We start from the raw sequence: 6000 nt of genomic DNA, 5'->3' as shown, positions 1-6000 counted from the left end.
ATGGGGACTTGGGGACTAAGCCCAAGCCCAACAAGAAAGTACCCATTTTGAGCGAAAGGACAAGAAAGGGAATTGTGAATAAGAAAGAAGTTATATTAAGGAGTGACATCAGAAGTAATTAAGGAGGTTTATGACACATGGCATGATCAGGTCATAAAAGGAAGGGGCATTTGGAAAGTTTACATAAAGGAGGACAAGGTACAATGGAAAGAGAACTCTTTCTTTTACTATTCTTGGTAAAGTGAGGTCATAAGGTTAGTGATGAGTGCTAAATAGTGCATATTTATATATAATTTTGTTGGCATTTAACTCATCTTTTGTGCATTAATTCTACACTTTATCCCATATTCTGTATTTTCAGTGTTTTCAAGAATAAATATTTTTCTTACTTAATTTTGTATTTTTAGGTAATGAATAAAGTCTGGATGAATTGCGGAGCAAAAAGAGCAGAAAAGTAGTAAAAAGCCGGGAGGAATTACGCGAGGAAGCCGCGAAGAATGTTGTGCACAAGACCAAGAGGGCAGAAATGGGCTCAAGAAGGAAGAATTGTTCTTAAAGAAGTTATGGGCCTGGCATACCCAAGGCCCAAAACCCTTTCTCAAACCCATTTCCACTACCCAAGCCCGTATCGGATTTCAGCCATCAGATTGAAGCCTCTCAGCATCCTACGGTCGCTCCATCATCGCACATCAATCTCCGAAGCTCCCGCTTTACATCGCAACGCCGATCTCCATCTTGGGCCATCCATTTCGTTGTATTCCTCCATCCGACGGTCGCTACCCATAGCCTCCCATCTCATCGTTGGATCCACCTACCATCGTCACATCCTACGGATCAGCTCGCCAAACATCGAACCAGATGTCCCCGCCTCACACCCTAGCAACAAATATCTTCTTCCCAACCAAACATTCCCTTCTTCCTCCCATCGAGAACTTCTTCTCTCTTTCTCTGCAGTTTTCTTCCCCCGACAGAAACCCATCACCTGCAGTTTCTTCTTCTCGAGCTTCACCACCACCACCTTCACCCGACCACGACAGCAGACCAAACCATCAGTTGAACCCCCTAGTCTCTCTTTCTCCATCATAGCTTCTTCATACCTAGATGCTACAATTGAGAGAGGCAGACTTAGGGTTTCCCCTCACAGTCGATTAAGGACAATTGGAGCAGGAGATGGAGTGGCAGAAGCATCGTACAAGCATGGGTTGGAGCTAATTTGGTCAGCATGTAGGGTAATTTTCATTAATTTTAAAAAAACCTAATTTTCAAATTTGGGGATTATCCCAATTAGGGTTTGTAGAATTAGAATTGCCCTGAAAAACTATAAATGCAGAATGTGTGTGTGTTAGAGAGGCTCTCTGGCTAGCCAGGACATTTTGATTACATTAATTCTAAATTTTCATTTTGGCAACAGTGGATGTGTGAAACTTGCTTATCAGTTGAGTTTTGTGGAAATTATGTGTGCATTACATTTATATGTTGTTAGTAAAGTGTTGGACATGAGCTAAATTGCACTGAACTAGGGCTCTGATGAAGCCTAGTGTAATGTTAGATGATGCATGGTTAGGATAGTGTTCTTCTAGCAATTTTGCTTGAGCAATGAGAAGTACTCAGTGCTTTGGCATGCTTGTGATTGATTGTGCTGTCAAAAGACAATCAATTCTAGGGGCATATCAGTAAGCAAGCTGTTTGTCATCTCATTCTAGATGTATGCTTAGGAATTCCATTTCAACCTTGACTGCATTGTTTGATATAAGCACATGGTGAACTCAGCTGCCTTAGTAACTCCAATCTCATTTTACAGTCACTTTCTGTAACTTTCTCTCTGCTTGGTTTACTGCTTTCTTAAGTGTTTGTCACTATTAGTTTATTTTGTGCAACTCCACTTCTGTTGTGCACTGAATATATTGCACTGCTCTCCTCTGCCCTTAGCTTATAGCTTTGGTTATTTCATTGCCACCTTAGTATCACTCTCTCATTGCTCACTGCCTTTGCCTTAGGCCACTGCCTTTGGGTCACTATCACTGTCACATTCTTTTCACTGTTTTAGTTTCACTGTCATCTTTTGTTTATCACTGCCATTGTTTCACTGTAACCTCTTTGTTCACTGCCCTGTCACTGTTACTTAGAGAAATAGCTTAGGAAGCTTCACACACACTCAAATCTCTGTGGTTCGACCCTGCTTGCCCTGTTCTATACACTAGACCCTGTGCACTTGCAGGTATAGTTTGTGACTCTTTCCAAGGGCCACCAAGTTTTTGGCGCCGCTGCCGGGGATTTGGCTGTGCTGTTTTTGAAGTTCATTTAACCCTGCTATTCTTGCATCTTGCCTTCTCTTGTTATTGAGCTGATTCTATTGATTCTACTATTGTTATTCTATCTTCCTGCCTTGCTCCCCTTGCTGCTGCAGCTCACCTGTTGCTGGTGCCTTCTCTGCTGCCAAGGTGCTGCCAAGGCTGCTGCTGCTGTTGCTGTGCTGCTGTTGCTGTGCTGTTGTTGCTGTTGCTGCTGGGCTGCCAAGGCTGCTGCTGCTGCCAACTGAAGTGAAGCTGGGCTGCCAACTAAAGTGAAGCTGCTGGGCTCTGCCAACTTCTGGTGGGCTTGCACTCCTCTGAGTTGGGCTTCGCCATCTTCTGCTGCTGGGCCCTGCCTCCTTTTGTTACTGGGCTTCTGGTCTCTTGTTACTAAGCAACTGGGCTTCACCACTGGTTCTGCCTTCTGCTGCTGGGCTTGTGCGGGAGCTGTGTAGGACGATCCTAAAGCCCAACTGGGCTGTGCAACTAAAAGGGAACAAAAGCCTAACTAGGCTTCCCTCCTTAACCAAGTAAGCCTAAAACCATGAGTAACCCACTTGGGCCTCATTAAATATTCAAATTGGGTTTGTAATAATTAATTTACTTTTATTTTTATTTTTTTATTTTGGGATTGTAATAATTATTTTCATTTTTATTTCTTTTTTGTATTTTCTTTTTCTTTTATTTTCTTTTATTTTTTTTCTTTCATGGGCTTGTAATTATTATGATTGCTTTTATTTTCTTTTATGGGTTGTGCTAATGTATGCTAGGTTTAGTTCAAAAAAAAAAACTCTTCCAAAACCCAAATTTTAAACCAAAAACAAAATCCCTATTTAAAACCAAAATTCCACTCCTTAAAACCAAATTCCACTAAACCCTTTCAAAACCAAACCCTTATGGGCCCTGTTTTCTTCCTTATTTGTGGGCTTGTTATTTCATGAGTGGGATATGATTGTAACCTTTAGAGACCAATCAAATAGACTAGTTAGAGTAAACCAATTAGACCCAATTGACATACCCACAACTTCTGAGGAAAACACACCGGACCAATCTGAAACAATGGGAGAACCCCGTACCCTCAAAGATTATATGTACCCAACTAGAGCCAGTCAACCTTCTTGTATTGTGCTACCCGAGGCTAATGGCCATTATGAGCTGAAATCCAGCACAATACAGATGCTCCCTATTTTTAGAGGTGTTGAAAATGAAAACCCGTACCATCACGTGAGAGAGTTTGAGGAGATTTGTGGAACTCTGCGTTTCACTCAAATGTCCGACGAAACCCTAAAGTTAAGGCTCTTTCCTTTCTCCCTGAAAGATAAGGCAAAGGCCTGGCTGTATGCTTTACAGCCTCAATCCATCATGACATGGGATGACCTCATAAAGGAGTTTTTCAAAAAGTTCTTCCCGAATCACAAGACTGCGACAATTCGTCAAAGTCTGAATAGCTTTGTGCAATTAGAGGGTGAGACCTTAGCTAGATACCTGGAGAGATTCAATGAATTATTGCTCCAATGTCCCCATCATGGTTTTGAAAAATGGAGACTTGTGCAAATTTTGTATGAGGGTCTAGATGTGTCCACCCGAACAACTGTTGAGTCAATGTGTAATGGTCTATTCGTAGACAAAACCGCTGAGGCGTCTTGGGACTTCTTGATTGAAGTGGCTGAAAAGACGCAACAGTGGGAATCCATCCGTGAACCCATAAAGACTACTTCCGAAGCTGGGGCTTTTAGGATTGAAGCGGATTTTGAGGGAAGAGCAAACATGGCATCAATAGTTAGGAGATTAGAAGAGTTAGAACTACATAAAAATTCAAAACCTTCCACCACTACTCTCCGAGAACATGTCGCTTCGTCTGTATGTGCCGCTTGTAACGATCCCAACCATCAATTCCAAAATTGTCCCGATTTGCTTGCAGTCCAGGAATCTAGGCTTGAACAGGCACAGGCCATGTTTCAAAAACAAGAGCATAACCCCTATTCACAGACCTACAATCCAGGATGGAGAAACCACCCTAACTTTTCATGGTCCAAAGGACCCACCCAGGGAGGACCATCTCAACCCAATCAGAGCTATCAAAACAATCAGGGATATCAGAACAATCAAGGTTATCAACATCCTAGGAACCCTCAACAACAATCAAATTCTCAACAATCTTATCCTCAACACCATACCGACAAGAGATTATCCGCTCTAGAGGAGATGTTCCAGACTCTGATGCAAAGTCAGAAAAATCTAGATCAAAAGATGGATCAAATATGTGAGAGGGAAAAGGGTAAACTTCCTAGCCAACCCCAACAAAATCCAAAGAGGATATTTCAAACAGGCACAACATCCTGCACTGAAACCTCACCCGATCAAGTCCATGCCGTTACCACCCTCCGAAGTGGTAAAATCATCGAGAACAACGTAGGCGAACCCAATGAGTCTGATACAAATTCCACGTTGTCTCCACAACCCCAGAAAACCAAAGAATCTGAGCAAGTTGGAAAGCCTGACAATTCTACTACTGTGAATGTCCCTTTGCCAACTCATTCTCCTGTTGCCCCATTTCCTCAAAGATTGATCTACCAACAGAAAAGTACCCATTATAACGAGATGTTAGATCTATTCAAGAGAGTCAACATCAACATTCCTTTTCTTGAAGCAATTAGGCAAATCCCTGCTTATGCTAAATTCCTCAAAGACTTGTGCACTCAAAAGCGCAAGCTCAATGTGCAAAAACGTGCTTTCTTAGCTGAGCAGGTGAGTTCCATCATTCTGAACAAAACTCCACCCAAGTTTAGGGATCCAGGATGTCCAACAATTTCTTGCACTATAGGAGAACACACGGTCAATAAAGCGTTATTAGACCTAGGTGCAAGTGTTAACCTACTGCCATATTCTGTTTATGAGCAGTTAGGTCTTGGGGAGTTGAAGCCAACATCTATCACTCTACAACTGGCAGACCGATCTGTCAAGATTCCTCGTGGAGTGGTCGAAGACGTTTTGATCAAGGTTGACAAATTCTATTTTCCCGTAGACTTCATTGTCTTAGACACTCAACCTGTACAAAACCCAGACTGTCACATTCCTGTCATCTTAGGACGTCCTTTCTTGGCTACGTCCAACGCGATCATTAATTGTCGTAATGGAGTGTTGAAACTGTCTTTTGGCAACATGACGGTAGAATTGAATGTGTTCGATATTAGTCAACAACCTGTGAATCTTGATGATGATGATGTGCATGAAGTTAATATGATTGAAGGATTAATACAAGATTCGTTGACTAACATTCTACCCGTCGACCCCTTTCAAGCATGTATGGAGAACTTTAACTCAGATTCCTATGATGATGCATACTGTAGTGACGTCCTATCCTGCTCGAATCTGTACCTCAAATGGACGTCACTGAAGGAAGATATGAAGTGGAACCACCCTTACTCTCTGATTCCAAGCTCATTCCATCCATTGTTGAGCCACCCAAGCTTGAATTGAAAACATTGCCTAGTACGTTGAAGTACGCATTCCTAGGTTCTTCTGATACTCTACCTGTCATTATTTCATCATGTTTAGACACGGAACAGGAAAGTAAGCTTTTAGAAGTACTTAAGGAACACAAAGAGGCCTTAGGATGGACCATCTCAGATCTCAAAGGAATTAGTCCCACCATTTGCATGCACCACATTAACTCGAAGAGAATGCCAAACCATCTAGGGAAATGCAA

This window comes from Papaver somniferum, unplaced genomic scaffold, assembly GCF_003573695.1.
Source record: "Papaver somniferum cultivar HN1 unplaced genomic scaffold, ASM357369v1 unplaced-scaffold_21, whole genome shotgun sequence".
NCBI classification, from domain to species: domain Eukaryota; kingdom Viridiplantae; phylum Streptophyta; class Magnoliopsida; order Ranunculales; family Papaveraceae; genus Papaver; species Papaver somniferum.
Note: the sequence above shows the minus strand (reverse complement) of the source record.